Genomic DNA, 21,259 nt, shown 5'->3' with positions numbered 1-21,259 from the left:
GTCATCATGTACAACTCTTCTGCTAAACGATGCATTTTAACGACTGAGAATATGATTTTGAGCTTTTATCACTTAATCACCTACTAATAAAATATACCTACTAATTAATGCACAATTGTTTTTATGCAAAGTTACATAAAGACGAGGTCTGATGAAACATCCACGGACCTCTGCGAGTGTCACATGGTCTATTAGCATATTCACTGCAAACTGTGCACTGAGAAGATCTACAGTTCAGCTGACGGGCGAGTTCATGCTCGATCACATCCAAGATACAGGACAGACTCCAGTCTGGTGAGAACTGTCAACAACCCACACCAGCACCACATGTTTTCTAAGACAACGAGCTTATCATTTGTTCATCGAGCTTCTGAATATAATTAGACTTCTGGTGCTCTTTCCATGCTGCAGCACCACCACGAGCCAGTGTGATCTCGGATCTAAAACTCTGATTGCAAATCCTGATTTCAAAACGTGACAATGGAAGGATTTCCCCCGCCGATGTTAAATTATTCCTCTGCTGGGCCAACTCCGACACATTGCCTACAAAGAGACGATTTGTGCTCCAGAGCGGGTAACAAGCCCCCGACTGTGTGCTTGAGGTTTTCCCTCCTTCTTAAAGCTGAAAAATCAGACTGTCCAGTCATTGTACTGCGGTGAGAGCATCGTCATTATGGTAAATCCGTAGTGCTGGGTGGGGAGCCCACAACACAGAGCGGGTTTGAGGCTGCTTGACCACAGCCACACCCCTCACACAAGAGTTTTTCAGTGGTAGAAATGTTGTCCTCTGGCGGTGTCCGGCAAAGATTAACACCTTCAATTGAGGGGGGCGGGGAAGCTTCGAGAATATTGTACTGCGTAACATGAACATAACATCCGCTGAAGGGTTTGTGCGATTTCAGAAAGAGAAGGTTTGTTAGCCACCATTTTTTTGTACGAAATCAAACCCCCAGTTTTAGCTGGACAGCGGTCGAGTTGTGAAGGAGATGGACATACTGTATGTCGTCTAACTACATAACAGAACGTCTTTCTGTTACCTGCCTCAGAAGACAATAGAAAAAAAGTTCGGTTTAACTTTCGTCAAACTCGTTTTCAAATTACTTTTAGTTTCGGTTGTGGGATCTAATTATATGCCTAAGTAGTAGCAGAAACAGTTTTGTATTGAACATTTAAGATACTTCATATATTGTTTCTGTTTCTGGACATTGACAGTCAAATGTCTTCATTTGTTTTCCTTTTTTCGGGCGATCGGATTTTATGCATAAGAGACGTTCTTGAATTTTCACGAAGGATGTTTTTTCGGAGGAATTAAAGGTAAAGTGTTTCTTTTGTATAAATCTCTTGAACTGGATAAACAATGTCCAGTTTTTATTACGAACAGTGTCTTTTAACAAACATTTTTTTCCGTTTCCGAAGTGATGTTATGTCGCCTTTCGCTCTACAGTCATTTTTAAATGTACTAATCCGGATGGATTACTGAACATATCCTCGGTGAAAAGGGAATATCCAAATAAACAGCGACTGTCCAAGTCGTATTTTTGTATGGAATATATTCAGAAAATCGCAAACCAATTAAAAAAAACTCACAATAACACGAACGTGCACTGGGAAAAGCGCACTTGCACTGTGATTGCTGATTATAAAAACGTCTCACAGTTCTGACACCGAGGTGTGAGACACAGTGTAACAGACTGTCAAAACCCTGAAGTACCAGAAAATCTACCGTACCGTTTTTAAAATACGACCCTGTGAACACGGCATGTTCAAGTATATAGGAAACCTAGATCAGGGCAGGCTAACTGCAGTTCATAGTGATTGTCTCACTTCCTGAATGAAAAACGTTTTTTTCAGTGCTTGGGACACTTCTGCATGACATAAAATGTGCTTCAATGCCAGAATAAATAATCAAGGGGAAAATGCCCACAGTGGACATTCATAGCTGTGATTAGAGGGATGTTATATATCAGGTGGGCAGCTGCACCAGCAGGCGTAGGCTGGAAAGGAACAAGTAAAGGTTTATCCCTGCTGAAAAGAGAGGAAAGGAAAGGCAGCGTTTCATCTGTGGAGCCCTCTTCAGTTGTGAGAAAGACAGGGATAATGATCTTTTCCTCTTTGCTGTCTGCAGTTTATCTTTGCTGACAACATCAAAAAAGTGAAGGAATGTTTCTGGGCAACAGCTCCTCCTCGTGTTCCTTCTATAACGAATCTCATCGGATCCCTCGACTCCCAACTCTACCAGTTTCCCACTTCCGAGAAGGATAACAAACTCCAATGAAGTTACACAGACAACACCCCCAGCACCCCCACCAGTCCTTACTGAAACGTATAATATCCTTAAGAGAAGACCGAATAAGGCATCATGCGGAATATTTTTTAAAAATATGTACGAAACGTTAAGAAGCATTTTTGTAACTTTCAACGTATTTTTCTTTGTGTACAAAGTATTATTGATGTATTTTGTATTATGGTATCATTTCCTTCTTCAGGGGCGCTACCCCTGCGCTGGTATATTTGACTCGGGTTCACCTTTTGCAAAGACAGAGCTTCAGACATCAAGTTTGTTCTGCGATCAAGAATTTGCACACCTGCCATTTTGCTTTCGCATCTATGTTCTGTGACGAGAGGTGTCCATTCACTGACCTGCGCGGTGGCCATTAGTGCTAAAATTAGGAGCCTTAACGCTGTGACAGTGGGCTGACATGACCTGATCACCCCCACACTCTCAATAAAATACCCCACTCCACGAAAGATGTATATCACTGTGGGCCACCTCTGCTGTCGTCATGACTTCTGCTCTTGTCATTACGGTATCTCTGTCTGTTTTGCAGATCTTTAATCATGAAGAGGATAACATTTCTGTTGTTTCTGGTCGGGAGTGTTCTGAACGGTAAGGGCTTTGAAATCATATCTAGAAAATAATGTCTGATTTTTAACCCATCTTGCACAGGTATGGGTGTGTCTGGTATCTCACACAGTTATAGGTGCTGTAGAGTTGTGTTTTTCTGTTCCTCTCCAGGAAGTGTCTAGCTGTGTCGCTGTGTCTGTCTCTCTCTCTCTCCAGTGTGTGTGTGTGAGGGTGTGTCCAGTTGTGTCACTGTGTCTCTCTCCAGTGTGTGTCTGTCAGGGGGTGTCTAGTTGTGTTGCTGTGTCTCTCTCTCCAGTGTGTGTCTGTCAGGGGGTGTCTAGTTGTGTCGCTGTGTCTCTCTCTCCAGTGTGTGTCTGTCAGGGGGTGTCTAGTTGTGTCGCTGTGTCTCTCTCTCCACTGTGTGTCTGTCAGGGGGTGTCTAGTTGTGTCGCTGTGTCTCTCTCTCCAGTGTGTGTCTGTCAGGGGGTGTCTAGTTGTGTCGCTGTGTCTCTCTCTCCAGTGTGTGTCTGTCAGGGGGCGTCTAGTTGTGTCGCTGTGTCTCTCTCTCCAGTGTGTGTCTGTCAGGGGGCGTCCAGTTGTGTCGCTGTGTCTCTCCAGTGTGTGTCTGTCAGGGGGTGTCTAGTTGTGTCGCTGTGTCTCTCTCCAGTGTGTGTCTGTCAGGGGGTGTCTAGTTGTGTCACTGTGTCTCTCTCCAGTGTGTGTCTGTCAGGGGGTGTCTAGTTGTGTCGCTGTGTCTCTCTCCAGTGTGTGTCTGTCAGGGGGTGTCTAGTTGTGTCGCTGTGTCTCTCTCCAGTGTGTGTCTGTCAGGGGGTGTCTAGTTGTGTCGCTGTGTCTCTCTCTCCAGTGTGTGTCTGTCAGGGGGTGTCTAGTTGTGTCACTGTGTCTCTCTCCAGTGTGTGTCTGTCAGGGGGCGTCTAGTTGTGTCACTGTGTCTCTCTCCAGTGTGTGTCTGTCAGGGGGTGTCTAGTTGTGTCGCTGTGTCTCTCTCTCCAGTGTGTGTCTGTCAGGGGGTGTCCAGTTGTGTCGCTGTGTCTCTCTCTCCAGTGTGTGTCTGTCAGGGGGTGTCCAGTTGTGTCGCTGTGTCTCTCTCTCCAGTGTGTGTCTGTCAGGGGGTGTCCAGTTGTGTCGCTGTGTCTCTCTCTCCAGTGTGTGTCTGTCAGGGGGTGTCCAGTTGTGTCGCTGTGTCTCTCTCTCCAGTGTGTGTCTGTCAGGGGGTGTCCAGTTGTGTCGCTGTGTCTCTCTCTCCAGTGTGTGTCTGTCAGGGGGTGTCCAGTTGTGTCGCTGTGTCTCTCTCTCCAGTGTGTGTCTGTCAGGGGGTGTCCAGTTGTGTCGCTGTGTCTCTCTCTCCAGTGTGTGTCTGTCAGGGGGTGTCTAGTTGTGTCGCTGTGTCTCTCTCTCCAGTGTGTGTCTGTCAGGGGGTGTCTAGTTGTGTCGCTGTGTCTCTCTCTCTCCAGGGGGTGTCGAGTTGTCTCTGTGTCTCTCAGTATCTGCTGTGTCTCCTCAGATCCTGTCTCAGTGTCGGTGAAATTTGGAGACTCTGTCAGGTTGCCCTGTAAGAAAGATACCACTGCAGTCACCTCTGGAGAGCAGCATGGCGTCAAGTGGCAGACAATGATTTAGATCCTGTGTTGGAGTTCTTCAATGGATCGGTCATCCCTGGCCCCGGGTTCGAGACCACAGCTGAAGTCTCCAGAGAGAAGGTCGGACAGGGTGACCTCTCGCTGACTCTGCACGGCGTGACATTCGCTCAAGAGAAAAACTACGAGTGCAAATACATCGATCGGGACAGAAACATGGAATTCCTGGGGAATGTGCGTCTGTCTGTGAGAGGTAAGAAGTAGCTGCTTGGTTCAAGAAGCTCACCTAGCTGTGTCTGGAGAGAAGCCAGGGTATCGGCTTCAACCACAGGGCTGGGCAGCTTGTTCCACACCCCCACCTCCCTCTGTGTACAGAATAAGGCCTTAAATTAATCTGGTTAAGAGTAAGTGAGGGGGGTGAAGGGATTAATCTGACATTGTGAACTGTGGGGTTTGTTACAGAGCTGCATTGTGAGTCTGGGGCTCGACCCAGATGAGGTCGTTGTCACGTGACCTACAGTAGTGCTGCACAGGAGAGGGTGATGGGACAAGACGTGCCCTGACTCTTCTCACTCTTGGGAGTTTTTCCTTTCTGTGTGCAGGTCATGAAGAGAATGTCACTGTCACTGATGGACACCCTCTGAACATCAGTCTCTACACCAGGGAGGCTGTGAAAGTTCAGTTTACTCCTGAGGGCCCTGGAGTCTCTGTGCTAGTGTGTGCTGTAGAGAAGAGCATAGTGACCCCAAATCAGCTCTACAATCCCAGAGTCTCCGTCCAGGACAAGACTTTCCAGCTGTCTGGAGTCTCCTTCAGTGATCAGGGCTCTTACACAGTACTGGACCTCAGGACCGACAGGATCATCAGCACTGTGAGAGTCCGTGTGGAAGGTAGGACAGGAGACAGAGCACATTAGAATAGGCTGTAGAATAGGCTGTGACAGAGCATGTGTTAACGCCGTCCTGTTTCTGAATTACTCAGCTGTCTGTAGTTAAACATGCTCGTCCTGGTCCTTAAATCTGTCTGTTGCATGAAGTCGGTTGTTAAGGTTTATTGGATGTTTTCCAGACTCTGACTCCACTTGGGTGGCTCCCCAAGTCACTTAGCTGGCTCCTGTGATTGTCGGTATCCTGGTTGTGCTCGTGGCTGCTGGGGTTATATTTGGGCTGGTCAGACACCTGTGGTTAGGTCAGCGTCTCAGAACCTTCTGCGCTAACGGCTCCAGCAGAGCAGGGCCATCGCCTCGGAGTTCCCCTGGGCCTGATGTGGAGCTGCTGGGAGACGGAGCTGCTGGAAATCGCCCAGATGACCCAGGGCCTGCAGACCCTCTGGTAACACCACAGTTCCCCCAGTCTCCAGCCCAGCCCCAGTCTGGTGGATCCCAGCAGGAGGAGTCCTGTTAAACTAAGCATTGACAGTGGGATGGGGAGAATCCTGATGTGTGCATTCCTGAGATCAAGTGTAGGTCTCCCTGTGTTGAGTTTGTATGTTCTCTCCCACTCTCACTCAGCACAGCGGTAGAATCTGTCCTTAACACACAACTGGTGCTCTTAATTACACATTTCAGTACTGGGTGCTGTTCTACAGTAATTAAGTGATATTCTACACTAGAAAGAGGTTAGGTGAAAGACCATTAATCGACATTTGAGCATTAATGTATGTTACACAGCACTGTGCCTTAAGACTGACACATTGCCTCTGTGCGTATCTCCTCATTAACACCTACAGGACAGTCAGAGACCCATTGAAATAGTCGAACAAGGGAGACACATCGTGTACCATGTAGGGCAGAATCAAAATGCTATGATTTTGTTCCGGATGTCAAGTGAATCGATGTGCTTTCTGTGCTTGTGCATGTGTTCCTCTTATTACTGGACAGACAGTGCAGCTCAGCTGTGGTTACCAGTGAGCCCACTCTCTGGTTTCCCCACTGTGGGGCTGCCTGTGGGAGCAGTCTTACTACAGGGGGGCTGGATTCAGTTGGGCTGTGGAGAGCCAGGCCAGGCTGGATCCAGCCCGTACCACAGTAACAAAAACCACCTAGTGCTGGTGGACCAGTAGGCGGCACTCTGCCTGATGTCATTTCTGTACTAGAGAGGACCAGGGACACTGAGCTGTAGGAGGTCAGAACTAGATCAAAGGAGGATTACAGCTGAGGTCCCACCTGCTTAATTAAAGATCCCAGAGACAGTGATTGTAGGAGCAGGGGTGTGGAGTCCCACTGTCCCAGAGTCCTGGCTTTATCTGAGCTTGAACTGTCCCCTCCTACACATGAAACACCCTGGGATTGTTTGGAAAGACAAAATCAATTAATGCCAACATTATTTTTTCAATTCTTATGAGTATTGATTAGAAACAGCTGAGCAGTATTCATAGTCAGTGTCCTGACCTCATTCCTGTCCAGATCAGAGCTTGAACAGTCTGAGATTTTTGGGTGAACAGTGCCCTCCTATGTGTGAAGCACCTTCGGGTCCTTCAGGAAGAACGATAATGCAGTATTGATAACTTATTGTTTTTCCTGTACGTATCCAGTAGGAGGTGCTTGAGGAACACCCCTTCAGGCTGGGGGTGTGTTATGTATTCTGCTCAGTGTTCTGGTCCACAGCTCCCTGTGTTAACAGCAGCTGCTCTGCACTGTCCCCAGACTGACCCGCGGTGCTGAGGGAAGACCCCAGCAGGAGTCTGTGGTGGTCTACAGGGTGTGCCATTCACTGACACAGTACGACACTCTGCCCCCTGACAAGTCTGACTCCACAGCGACTTTTGCTCTCCTCCCTCGAAGCCTCTTTCTCCTGACTTCCTCAGATCCGCTGGTCTGTCACGCTCAATACCTCCCCCAGTTCCCTGCAGCGCTTTTTCTGTTTTCTGAAAACATGCAGGACTAGAAAAATATTTGTTTTACTGAAAAAGTAAAACAAAAGACAATAAAAATATTAAACTATATTTGAAAGTAACTAGATTTAGAAACTGCAGTTGAAGGTGATTTTTTAGCAGAAGGAAGTAGGGAGTTCTGTAATCACTGAGCATTATACATTTTTTCTAAGGCATTAATCTTAAGGATGCACGAAAGACCAGCGGTTGCAAAAATGGTACTTCTTGTAAGCTGATCAGGGGTTCGAATGGCGGTTCAGTAATTAAGGGCCTGTCCTGTTAATTCAGTTCAGGAAATCCGATTCTCCTGCTGCCAGGTAACAGCTGTTCATTATAACACTGCCAAAAGATTAGATGCCAAGATATGATTTCCCCTATAGTGTGACGAAAAACATAACCATTTAATATTTTTTATATATATATTTATTTTTGTTTTTGTGCAATATATTTTATATTTAAGGTGTCTTTTGGTGTTTTAATTATTTTAGGGTAATAGAAAATTATTTGGGGAAGTTTACACCAATTTTAAGCTATATTCTGTTACCAACTGGAAGCTGTTGCAGCGATGCCTGCACAGGGGTGATGTACGTTCTGTTGTGTTGCAGTGAGAACACAAACTGGGCTCAGCCAAAGCTGTGTGTGTACGCCCAGCAACTGAAGCAGTTTTTATCCCTGCACTATCAAACTACTAAACTCCCAGCCTCTCTCACCTCTGATCTGAACCTCACAGTACCTTCTCTCTTACCACAAACTCAAACACACATTGAAATCTACCTCTACCTTACATGTCAAAAAGCTCACTCCCCATCATTTCTATCCCTTTATTTCATTCTGTTGATGTGTTGCACACTGCCTAATGTCTCTGTCTTTGTTTTATTGTATTATACAATTGTATTGTTGTTTTGTTTGTACTACTTATCGTCCGAGAGCTAGCTAAATAGCATTTCGTTATACCATAGACCTGTATATGAGTATAATGACAATGAACTTGAACAATACATTCAGCTCGGATGACAGATTCATTGAAATTGTATTACATTTAGTTTGCTGTTGTGCAAACTGAGGAAAATGTTCACTGGTTGTAATGAAGGGAAGAACAGACCTAGATGAAGTAAAAGTGTTCTTGAAAAACTATTTCCTGGAGCTACAGGGCTACTCGTGCACTGAACTGAGTCTGTGAGGTGTTCAGTGTTCATAGTTCTGCTGAGGAAGCTGTCAGATCCATTTGGGGTTTAAAACCTGGTTTCAGCTCTGCTGTCACGGAGTCGGGCACTTCTTTGTTTTTCATTGTGGTTTTTATTTTCTTTGTCTACGTCTCTGTAAAATTTTGTGAGAATGTTATAATTGTAAGTTGCTACGGTTCCAAAGACATTGACCAATGGGATGTTGAACTGTGATTTTAAGTTTACAATCTTGTTTTACGGGTTGGAACAAGCTGCCCAGCCGTGTGGTTGAAGCCGATACCCCGTCTTCTCTCCAGACACAGCTGGGTGAGCTCCTCCAGTCAGGACAGGAGGCTCTTCTGTACACAGAGGGGGGTGGGGGTGGGGAACAGGCTGTCCAGCCCTGTGGTTGAAGCAGATCCTTGCCAAAGAGGCCAAGACATCAATGAGCCATTAACTACCAGCAATCTCTTGCTGGTGTTCTTTTATTCCTCAAGCGCTGTCTTTGTGCACTGGCAGTGTTTACAAGTGCCCAAGATAAAAAATGTTGCTTTAATATGGAGACTTGATCAAATTCAGATTCAGAGCAGGAGATGGAATGAGCCAAGTTGTAAATGTTTATCACACTGCAGGCACTTACAATATGTTCCAGAATATGCAACACTGCTGCTGTGATATTCCAGATACCTCTTCGTTCTTCGTTCAGAATCTTTTAACTTTTATCACTTATTGATGCCGGTTCTGTTTGGACCTTGTACAGTATTTTTTAATTTTTCAATAAATGAAAAAAAACATGACACAACAGGCTTGTTTGTCCTTTGTCTCCGGAAGGCGTTCTTATTTCGGAAGCTCCCAGTCCCAGTTTTCCGGTCTCTCTGGGGGGGAGCCCGAGAGCCGCTGTCCCTTGTCCCCGAGCCGAGAAGAGTCGGTCCCCTGGGAGACCTGGGCCTGGGAGCCCGCTCTGTACTCGAACCCCGGCCCCCAGGGGCCAGACGCGCTCTCCCTGAGATCTCGGTGGTCTTGACCTCCGTGAGGAGAGTGGGAGTGGTCCCCTCGTCCAGACTCCCAGTCCTGCTGCTAGTAGCCCAGCGGCGCTGTCCTCTCGTCCAGACTCCCAGTCCTGCTGCTCGGAGCCCAGCGTCACTGTCCTCTCGTCCAGACTCCCGGTCCTGCTGCTCGGAGCCCAGCGGCGCTGTCCTCTCTTCCATACTCCCGGTCCTGCTGCTCGGAGCCCAGCGGCGCTGTCCTCTCATCCAGACTCCCGGTCCTGCTGCTCGGAGCCCAGTGGCGCTGTCCTCTCGTCCAGACTCCCGGTCCTGCTGCTCGGAGCCCAGTGGCGCTGTCCTCTTGTCCAGACTCCCAGTCCTGCTGCTCGGAGCCCGGCGGCGCCCTGCAGACTCGCGCTGCAGAAGGAGGCAGAGTCCAGGGGAAACGAGACTGACGGGGGGGCTGTGGCGTCTCTCCACGTCTCCTGATGGCCGTCCAGCCTGCAGAACCGCACACGCAGGGCGCCCAGCTCCTGTCCGAGGGGAACTGGTCCTCCATCATCCCCCAGGGAAGGCAGGTGTGATGTTGACACCCCTCCAGGGAAGTGAGGCAGATCCTCCTGCAGGGCAGTGTGGTGGTGAGACGGATCCTGGGTTTCTGAATGTAGTGGGATGAGGGCTGTGGTTGGGCGGAGCTGGGATTGGGAAATTAACTGTTGGGCTCAGTGTCACTAGTGTTGGGCTTGTGTGTGAAAGGCTCAGAATTAGACAGTGAGAGGGCTGTGACACATTCAGAATGCCTGAAGAGCTCTTATAGGATTGAGTCTTTGATAACACTGTAAAACCTGGAGCGGATCAGACTGCTGCGCACTGGGAGTCTGACTGACAGCACTTTCACACCTGGAGCGGATCAGACTGCTGTACACTGGGAGTCTGACTGACAGCACTGTCACACCTGGAGCGGATCAGACTGCTGCGCACTGGGAGTCTGACTGACAGCACTGTCACACCTGGAGCGGATCAGACTGCTGCGCACTGGGAGTCTGACTGACAGCACTGTCACACCTGGAGTGGATCAGACTGCTGCGCACTGGGAGTCGGACTGACAGCACTGTCACACCTGGAGCGGATCAGACTGCTGCACACTGGGAGTCTGACTGACAGCACTGTCACACCTGGAGCGGATCAGACTGCTGCACTGTCACACCTGGAGCGGATCAGACTGCTGCGCACTGGGAGTCTGACTGACAGCACTGTCACACCTGGAGCGGATCAGACTGCTGCGCACTGGGAATCTGACTGACAGCACTGTCACACCTGGAGCGGATCAGACTGCTGCGCACTGGGAATCTGACTGACAGCACTGTCACACCTGGAGCGGATCAGACTGCTGCGCACTGGGAGTCTGACTGACAGCACTGTCACACCTGGAGCGGATCAGACTGCTGGACACTGGGAGTCTGACTGACAGCACTGTCGCACCTGGAGTGGATCAGACTGCTGCGCACTGGGAGTCTGACTGACAGCACTGTCACACCTGGAGCGGATCAGGCTGCTGGGCACTTAAAGGGAGCTGAGTGCAGGCCTGGCTGGGTCTTGAATTAAAGAGACCCCCTTAGATGATTTAATTGATGTATTATTTTGATGATGTATCTCACTACTGTTGGTCCTACATGGGGCTTATTTTAATGTTTAAAGTTAAAAAAGCGATTTTACCCTTTTTTTTTACTTGCACGTTTCTGTGTTTTCTCCCAAGTGACTCAAGTTCTGAACTCTACCCCACCACCGACTCACACCGATGCTCTCTTTTTTAAGATGTGTGTTATTTAACTCCTTGTTGCTGCTGCTGTGTGTTTGTGTTTTTGGTGTTTCCTCAATGTCTCTGTCCTGGAGCCTACACCCGCATAAGCCTGTCATCGCACCTGTGCAGGTGACCGTGAGCTGGTCTGAGGTCTTAATGAGAAACAGGGTGGGAAAGCACAGCGGGCGGGTGCGCGATGGAGACCAGTCTCTGATTGGCCAGAGGTCGCTGAGTGACAAGGTTTCCACCTATTAGAGGAGCGGTTTCCACAGCCGGGCTATTTGAGCCGGTGGGAGGGGCTGGTCGTCATTCCGGCTGTGAGGTGTGTTCAAGCGAACAGGTGCGCTGATTTTACTGCGAGAACAGACGGGTGGTTTTTCGAGGTGAAGGAAACCGTTTCGATGCACCTTTAGCAAACCTTTGCTTTAAATGTTACCGATAAATTATCGATATGCTCTGTCGTGTTTTAAACTGTTCTAAAACGTTGTTTTCAAGGTAAGGGGAAGCGTTTTTGGGCGATTAAGGGAACATTTGCTGGAAAGCTGATAAATGAGCGATGTGCTTTGGCGTGTTTTAAACTGAAACGCGAGGTGAATATTTCTGTGAAAGAGGTTCGTTTGCTCTGTGCGGTTGTGTCTGGTGACACAACACGGTTCTGCAAAGTCTTGTTTTGTGGTGTTTAGTCCGTGGTGGTGTTATGATTTTGCGGGTAAAAATGTATTTTATTTGCCCGTTGCGCAGTTCCTGTCTGAAGTGCCTTTGTCAGTGTTGACTCGTTTATTACAAAATAGTTGAATTGATTTGAAAACAAAATTAATGTTCGTGTTTAGAGGCGTTTCTGTTTATTTTGAGAAACGATTTCAAATTGTTTGGGGAACTGAGAAGCGTCGCGTTGTAAGCAAATACACACGTGTAGTCGGGTGTGTCTGTTGTGGGCTGTTTAAAGTTAAAGACCCAGCAGTGTGTGTCTGTGCTTCTTAAAGACATCCGATATCTTGATGGTTCAGCTCGGGTCGGTTTTATACACAAATCCATTGTTTGGTTCAGTTTCTGTTTTTTATGTGATAAACCGGTGCTTTAACATGAGGTTTCAAAGCCCATTAAATACTTCAAAGAAAATATTTTTGTCGTCAAATGACGTTTTTAACCCTGAATATAATAAAACTGACCCACAAAAAATACCCAATGACTTTATAATAGAAAGTAATGTTTGTTTACAGCATTAAATAGCAAAAGATGCACACAGCTGCTCTTAAAGTAATCATTAAAACGGGTCTGTGATTATTTCTTTGAAAGACCGTGTTGGTGTTATCTGTGCTGGCATAATGTGAATTGTTTATATGATAAAGAAACAACCGGAAGATGAAAGCAATAGATTTTATTTCGTGTAGTATTTGTATATTGTTAAACAAAAAGAAAAATATTTATGCCAGGGCCGCTACGTTACACCCTCTCAAAACAACAAACGGGTTTTTCTGATACACATTAACATGAGCGAGAGTCAGAGAGAGTGTAGCTGAGACAGAGGGACTGTTCTCAGTTCTGTTTCTGTCTTGAGTCATTTTCAATCCACAGCTTAGTCCTGCTGGTTTGTTTTACAGGCTTCTCTTGTAAATCAACACCTAGGCTGTAGATGTGTGCTGTTTCTTCTTACTTCAGGGGGAAATTTCATTTAAAATATTAGTATTTGCTAATAAGGTTGCTTCAGGCAGAACCAGTGTCTTCTGTACACCAGGTGGAGTTTTGCATGAATGTCGGTTATTGTGCGAGACGTCGGTGTGAAATGGCGAGTGTGGAGTGACCAGGGCAGGTTGGGGTTCTCGTGATGGATGGGGGTGCACCTGCAGGCAGTGGGCTGGTGATGATTGTGTCTGCGGGCTGATGGGGTCGTGTTTGTGGACGGGTGTCTCAGAGGGGCCTTCCAGCAGGTTCCCAGGAAGCTCTTCAGGAAGAGAGCCGGCAGAGGTCTGAAGTGGATCTCCTGGACTCGCCCCTGACCGGTCTGCTCCCAGTCCTGGCCTGGACTCTGGGATTCGCTGTGGGAGCCGAGTCTTGGGTCAGGAGTCGAACCCTGGGCCCTGTTGTTGGTGATTGGGGGGGGGGGAGTTGAGCCAGGGCCTCCATTGAGAACCTCAGGGCCACTGTCCTCACAGCAGGAGGAAGGTAAGTGCAGAGCAGGTGAGTCTCTCCTTCGCTGGATTTCCCTCACAAGTGACGCTGGTCTTCATTGATCCTGCAGGGATGTGATCGGACCAGTCTGGGATTGACACACTCCGAGGGGGCAGAGCAGGAGTCGTCTCGGGGAGACGGACAGGATGTCCTGACAGCCTTCCTCCTCCTCCCTGCCTGCTGGAACCTGTGAGGATGGTGATGAAGTGCTGCTGATGCCCCTGGGCCAGGTGGAGAGCTGGACTCCTCCTGTTGGGGTGTCAGGGGATGACCCTCAGGGCTGTGTCCTGACCTCCTGCTGTCTCTTGCCCACAAGAACCTGGTCAGTGTGCTGTTGGCACTATGCTCTCGTACCCGAGTCCATCACCAACCTCCAGCACGAGCACAAGGTCAGGTTACTGTCACTCCTGTGCCACACTCAGGGCATGAACACACAACCCTACTAGTGAGAGAGGAGAACTGTTATAAAGTTACTAGTATTGATATTAGAGCCTGGTGAAGTATTATTGTTGAATTGTTTTCCGTTTTCCAGTAAGTCTGCTGGCTGACACTGGGAAGACCTGTATGTATGAAGACTGAACCCTCTCCTATTTTCTAGGATGTCCAGAAGAATTGACAGTGGGAAGATGGAGTGGAAGGGTAGTTGGAATGGAGGTGGGAATCTTTTTTTCAGACAGTGGGAAGACCAATGTGGTTGAAGTGTTGGGATGGAGGTTGATGCTCTGTCCTCTTCTCATTTCTGTAGTTTTCCAAAATGTCCAGTGGGAAAATGACGGGCTGTATGAAGATTGAACCCTTTCCTGTTTTCTCTTCCCTAATTTTCCAGGGGCAGACAGTGGAGAGACAAGAATGGCTGGGATGGAGGTTGGATGTTCTCTCCTATAATCTTTTCCCCGACTTTCTAGGATGTCCATAAAATTGACAGTGGGAAAACGAGTATGGAGCAGGAGTTGGAATTGAGGTTAACTCTCTCTCCTGTGTCTTTTCCCTAATTTTCCAGGATGTCCAGAGACTGCCAGTGGGAACACCAGTGTGGATGAAGTGTTGGGATGGAGGTTGATGCTCTGTCCTGTGTTCATTTCTGTAGTTTTCCCAAAATGTCCAGTGGGAAGACGATGGGCTGTCCAGTGGCAGACAGTGGGGAAGATGGGTATGGATGAGGAGTTGGAATGGAGGTTGGATGCTCACTCCTCTTTTCCCTTATTTATTTTTCAGAGTCCAGAGGCTTCCAGTGGGACGATTGGTATGGATGAGTTGTTGGGATTGTCATTGGACTGTTTTCCTTAATTTTCCAGGATGTCCAGAGGCTGACACGGGGAAGATGGGTATGGATAGGAAGATAGAATGGGGATTGATGGTCTCTCCTGTCTCCAGCAACGTCTCCTGTTTTCACCAAAATGTCAGGGGTCAAAGGTCAAGATGGACTCCAATGCAGGGGCAGCCAGTGGGAAGACCACTGTGGTTGAAGTGTTGGGATGGAGGTTGACGCTCTGCCCTGTGTTCATTTCTGTAGTTTCCCAGAATGTCCTGGGATTGACATTGGACTATATTTTCCTTAATTGTCCAGGCTGGCCAGAGGCCGATAGTGGGGAAGATGGATTTGTATGAAGATTGAACCCTCTCCTGTGTTCTTTTTTTCCCTAATCTTCCAGGATGTTCCGAGGAAGATAGTGGGAAGATTAGTGGGAATGGAGGTTGACGCTCTGTCCTGTGATCATTTCTGTAGTTTTCCAGAATGTCCAGAGGCTGCCAGTGGGAAGACCGGTATGTATGAGGAGTTGGGATAGAGGTTAGCTGCTCTATCCCAGTTTTTTTTTCCTTATTTTCCAGGAAATGTGCAGAGCCCGACATTTGTGTATGAAGTTTCCAGGTTTGGTACACTGGTTGTGTTATTACACTGTAATACAATACACATGAATTGATATTAAAGCACAGTACAGGGGCCAGGTGACATCACAGTACAAGTGACAGTTCACATCACCCTACAGTACACAGGTCTGGGTTTTACAATCAGGTACAGCTGAAAGATTTGGGCAGAAGGCTGGGTGTCACACTGAAATACAATTCAAAGAATAACTGTTACAGAAGTGTACAAGCGACACTTCAGTGCACCACTCTATTATAACAGCACAGTACACAGGACTGAGTATTATATTAGAGCTTAGAGTATTAAAATACACTGCCAGTGAAGGTTACAGAAATGGTTTGATCACTGAGTATCACAAGTTCAGTCTGAGTAATCACTCTTTCCTTTGTCTGTGTAACAGTTTCTACCTGAAACTGTCACCTATAATTGATTGTAAGTCTCAACCCTGTGTACTGTACTGCTATGTGCTCTGATACCTGTATTGTGTTGTAATACTCTGGTCTGTGCTTCAGTGTCATACTCACTTATGTCTAAATCTGTTACCCCTATAGCGTTTATTGGATTGCAGTGTAATATCCAGACTTGTTCCATACTCACTTGAACTCGATTGCAATAGTCTAACATGTGTCATGTGCTGGGGTTTGCTGACTGGACTCTGAGCTGCTGTGGTAATACCCCCACCTCTCTACTGTACTCGGTCATCAGTACTGTAACACGCAGTTGGGGACTGCTCTAGGGTGAAGGGGTGAGATGTCTGTACTAAACTCTTGCTAGTATTTTAGTCTGCCGGTGTCCACTCCCCCATATGCTGCTGTAAGTGACACACTGCCCCTTTTTTTTTTAAGCTTTAGCGGTTGAGATGTTGACCTGTTCCTGTGCTGAGCTGTTTCCTGTTTTACACCAGTGCTGGGTGAGGCTTCAGCTGCAGCCTTTTTTTCCCCCCCACCCCTGGGTGCTGCACGTTAATAAAACCACTGTGCTGGAGGTGTTCAAACAGGGAGCATGAGACCACACAGGCCCCCCGAGAGGTGGGATTGGGGGAAATGAAGTCAGGTGAGTGCTGTTTCAGAGAGAGGGGGGAGATGTGTTCAGAGTTGGTGGGTGTAGACGGGCAGGAGGGGGGAGACTTCTTTTTTTGGTACGGTGGTGTTCAGGTACAATTGCTTTTTTTCTGGTAGAAGCTCATCGCCGTTTGTTTTTTGCTTCATCTCTCCCTACCCCATGGGAACAGGAACATGCACCTCGAGTTCTAGTTCTGTTCTGTGGTCATCATGAAGTGGACTTGTTCCCAGGGGCCAGTCTGATCTGTCGGGTGTTCTTTTGTGTTGTGACTGTGGGGGGGGGGGGGGTGGGGATGGACCCTAGATGTGTTTTTAAGGTTGTACCGCTCCTTGATTTAACTGCTCTGAGCTGTGACAGGGTTATTGGAGAGGTGTGTGACTCATGGCTGGAGTTGTGCTCCAGGGCCGAGCTCTGCGTGGTGTCTGTGTGCCAGTAGAAGGAATATTAGCTCTTCAAGAGGAAATGTAGCCTGTGTGCAGCAGGAGCTGTGTACAAACACACCACGCCTCTGTCTGAAAGGGGGGAGAACTGACTGAGCTGTGAGTGAAGCCAGTAAGTACTGGTGGGACTGAATATTAATCCACCTGCTGCCTCTGGATACGAGCGATAGAGATTGAGCAGGAGCTCTTAACTGTCCAAGAGGGAGACAACAGAGACAACCAGTTGGCTTTCTTTTCAATCTAACACACCACCTTGCTCTTCGCTCCCCGTTGCAGTCATCCACTCCAGGCTGGACTGGTCTTGCACTGAGATACAGGTGTTGCAGTGTAGGAATGTTTAAACTGGGCCAAGGGAGGGGTACAGTCTCAACCCTCTGTTACTCTCTCACTGGGACTGTCCCGCTGCACGACTTCATGAACTACATTTCCCAGCACACCATGAGGATTGTGGTGGCCGATAGGCTGCCTCCCCTGGGTTAATGAGGCTCAGCTGGTGTATATAAGGAGGGTATGGGAGCTCAGCTCCTGCAGAGGGGTGGAAGATGGAGGCAGGGGTCTGTTCAGTTAGTTGGACTTGGGGGTGGGTAGAGGACATCTGAGCTGCAGAGAAACTGGCAGCAGTTTTAAGAAAGGAAGAGAGGGAGGGAAAAGCTGGGTGGTTCTCAACGAACTAGGAGCTGTGCGAGGGGTTGGGTTCAGGTGTTATTAATCTCTTCCTGAATCAGTCCTCTCCCCTGGGAGGGGGATCTGTGTTCCTGCTGCTTGAAGGCCGGGGGGGGGCGGCTCTGGGGTGCAGGCAGGGCCAGTGTTTCTCTTTCCTCACCGTGGAGGCTCAGCAGGAGCCCTCATGAACCTCTAGAACTAGACTGGGCAGGGGCCCTTATTTCTTCCTTTGCTTGTTGCTCAAGGACCAGGGATGGATGTGTGCTGGTGACTCTCTCTCATTTGACACCCACCATGTAGTCGGACCCTCAGGAAGAGGGCTCAGCTGGAGACTCATCACTGGTTGTTCTCCCATCTTTTTTAGCTGGGAGGGGTCGAGGTTCTCACCTGGGCCCAGTCCTCCAGTGCAGGAGGCCCAGCAGGGCAGCTCTGGGCACAAACACTCACAGCCACAAGGTAAGGGATCGCAGTGCTCTTTATTCACAGAGAGGGACACAGCAGCCCAGAAACCACAAGACAGACCCTCGCTCTTACCTGGAGCCACCACCAGCTTCAAACCAGGCCTGTGGCAAGAAAGCCAGCACTCCCAGTTCAGACCTTCTCCTCTTCTGACGCAGCAGCAGAGCTCTGAAGCTCCTCTCTCCTGCTCCACTCAGCACAACCACTCTCTTCCCCAGCCAAGGCCAGACTAAAGGGCTCCGCTGCCTGCTTTTTAAATGTTTCCCGACCAATGGGCTTCCACCAGTTAGCCAGGTAATTATTTGGTGTAGCCTGCTGGGAAATGGAGTTGACATCTTGCTGCCTGAACCTGCTGCCCCTCACAGCGTCCAGAGCGAGTGGCACAGAAGCTGTTCCTGAAGTAGCTGAGCCCGTCGGCGAGGGAAATAAATCCAATTCAAATAAAAAAGAGCAAGTAGTCTTCTGGGATGAGTAAAATAATTAACGTTTGTGAGAATTCAATGTAAAACACTTGTCCTGTGGAGGATTTGAACCTACAGGCTGGAGGGGAGCAGGCGAGAGCTCTTCCACAGAGCCACCGTGTCTCTCTGCAGGCTGGGGCTCCTGTGGGCTCTTGTTCTTCCCGGCTCAGCGTTCCAGACTGAGTAGTAAAAGGCAGAGTGATGGCGTCTCCTCTCAGGGCGGGAGCAGGTGGAGGAGTGGAGATGGTGCTGTGCTCATGACTGGGAGGTTGTGAGTTCAAATCCCAGGTGGGACCTGAGGTTGGTAAGAAAAGTACATGATCTCGGTGTCTATTTATCAACATGTCTCTGTTTTCAAGAATTAAATTGAATAAAACAAGCACCTGGTTTCTCCCTTGATTTGAACCCACAACCTCTCTGGTACAGAGGCAGAGCTCTTCCACAGAGCCACCATGTCCCTGTTGGTCTGGGGCTCCTGTGGGCTCTTGGTCTTCTTCCCAGGTCAGGGCTGAAACGGAGGGATAAGAGCCGGACCGAATCCCTCTCCCCTTGGGCCTGGAGCATGTGGAGGAGTGGAGATGGTGCTGTGCTTATGACCAGGAGGCTGTGGGTTCAAGTCCTGGCTGATCCCTGGTAAGTAAACCAAGGTGAGTATGTGGGCAAGATGATGGGGAGGGGTGGAGGAGGCAGGGCAGTTGCTGGGTTAGATAGAGGAGTGGGCTAGGGGGAGCTGTAGGATGGGTTAGGGGTAGAGGAGGAGGAGGAGTGGGCTAGGGTAGACAGGGGTAGTGGTGGGGGTAGAGTGGAGAGTAGGAGAGGGGGCAGTCAAGGAGAGGTGAGGGAGGAGGAATGGCAGGTGGCCTGGGCCTGAGGGGCAGCAGGAGGAGTTGGGGAGGGGGCCCAGGCCAAGGTGGGGGTGGGGAGAAAAGGGGGGCAGGCAGGAGAGGTGAGGGAGGAGTGGCAGGTGGTCTGGGCCTGAGGGGCAGTCAGAGAGGAGTTGGGGGATGAAAGAGTGGTGGTGGGGGCAGGCAACTCACATTTTGCTATTAGAATCCCTCCCAGCAGAGAGAGACTCATTGGGGGAGATAGACAAATTGTGAGGTGTCTGGCCCCCCTCCCAACTCCTCTCTGACTGCCCCTCAGGCCCAGACCACCTGCCACTCCTCCCTCACCTCTCCTGCCCCCCCCCCCCCTTTCTCTCCACCCCCCCACTACCTCCTTGGCCTAGGCCCCCCTACCAACTCCTCCTCCCTCACCTCTCCTTGACTGTCCCCTGTCTACCCTAGCCTCCACCTCCCCCTAGCCCACTCCTCCTCCTCTACCCCTAGCCCTACCTCTGCCACCCCACCCCTAACCCTGTCTAACCCAGTGTTGGTGTGGAGGATGCGATCATCTACATGCTGCAAAGGGCCTACTCACACCTGGACAGGGCTGGCAACACTGTAAGGATCATGTTTTTTGACTTCTCCAGTGCCTTCAATACCATCCAGCCCTTACTTCTAAGGAGGAAGCTGGAGGAGATGCAAGTCGATGCCTCCATGACCTCGTGGATCACTGACTACCTGACGGGCAGACCACAGTCTGTGAGACTTCAGAACTGTGTGTCTGAACTGGTAGTGAGTAACACAGGGGCACCTCAAGGGACAGTTCTTTCTCCATTCCTCTTCACCCTCTATACTTCGGACTTTAAGTACAACTCAGAGTCATGCCACCTGCAAAAGTTCTCAGATGACTCTGCAATTGTGGGATGTATCAAGGGTGAGCAGGAGGAGGAGTACAGAGGACTGGTCAGCAGCTTTGTGGAGTGGTGTGGGGTGAACCACTTGGAACTGAATGTTACAAAGACAAAGGAACTGGTGGTAGATTTCAGGAGGAAAAAGGTCAAACCTACTCCTGTCTACATCCATGGGAGTGGCGTGGAGATGGTGGACTCGTACAAGTACCTGGGAGTGCACATCGACGATAGACTGGAATGGTCTAAGAACATCGAGGCCATCTATAAGAACGGACAGAGCCGACTTTACTTCTTGAGGAGGCTCAGGTCCTTCAATGTGTGTAGTAAGATGCTACACATGTTTTATCAGTCGGTGGTAGCGAGTGCCATTTTCTACGCAGTGGTGTGCTGGGGCTCTGGGATTAGAGCAGTAGATTCCAAAAGGCTGAGCAAGCTCTGTCATTGGGTCTGACCTGGACCCCTTGGAGGTAGTGGCTGAGAGGAGAATGATGTCCAAACTAGAGGCCATCATGGACAACTTCTCCCATCCCCTCTATGACAGGCTTGCAGGAATGAAGAGCACGTTCAGCAATAGACTGATTCATCCACGGTGCGACAGGGAGCGCTACAGGAGGTCATTCTTGCCGTCTGCCATAAGACTATACAACGCATCCACCTTGCGTCTTGGCAGAGGCGACAGTGACCTGTTTCTGGACTAAACGCATATACACATCTACTGCTACATCTGTTCTCTTTCTTTTTCTTTTTCTTTTTCTTTTTCCCGTTTACAACCACTTTTGTGCAATATATGCCAGGGACCTGTGCAATACATTTATATTTATATCTATGGTTACATCTATATTTATATTCATACGTGTGATACGATTTTCTGTGTACTGTTCTAGTTTCCTCTTGTGTGTCCGGACTGTGAGTAACTCTTGTATTGTATGTATTGTACTATTAGTATATAATTCGTTACACTGTGGCTGTGTTGTGTGTGTTAAGCTGCTGTTGCACTGCAATTTCCCTCACGGGATCAATAAAGTATCTATCTATCTATCTGTCTCTATGGTCATTCCAGACGGGTCAGGTATGACTACTCTTCGGCACAAGAGACACGTGACTCGCGAGGATCCAGACAGTGTTGGCTTTCTTTCAGA

The 21,259-nt window shown here is 48.8% G+C and overlaps 1 long non-coding RNA gene across 1 annotated transcript; it reads left to right on the top strand.

Annotated features, from left to right (window-relative positions):
• Window positions 1–920: 920 nt before the first annotated feature.
• Window positions 921–7,714, top strand: LOC138243296 (uncharacterized). Its single transcript, XR_011192077.1, has 5 exons — window positions 921–1,314; window positions 2,829–2,887; window positions 4,371–4,696; window positions 5,046–5,333; window positions 5,512–7,714. It is a non-coding gene; the product is annotated as an uncharacterized lncRNA (long non-coding RNA).
• The last annotated feature ends 13,545 nt before the right edge of the window (window positions 7,715–21,259 follow it).

The sequence above is a fragment of the Lepisosteus oculatus genome, chromosome 14 (assembly GCF_040954835.1).
Source record: "Lepisosteus oculatus isolate fLepOcu1 chromosome 14, fLepOcu1.hap2, whole genome shotgun sequence".
In the NCBI taxonomy this organism is placed as follows: Eukaryota; Metazoa; Chordata; class Actinopteri; order Semionotiformes; family Lepisosteidae; genus Lepisosteus; species Lepisosteus oculatus.
This window is presented reverse-complemented; position numbering and strand designations above follow the sequence as displayed.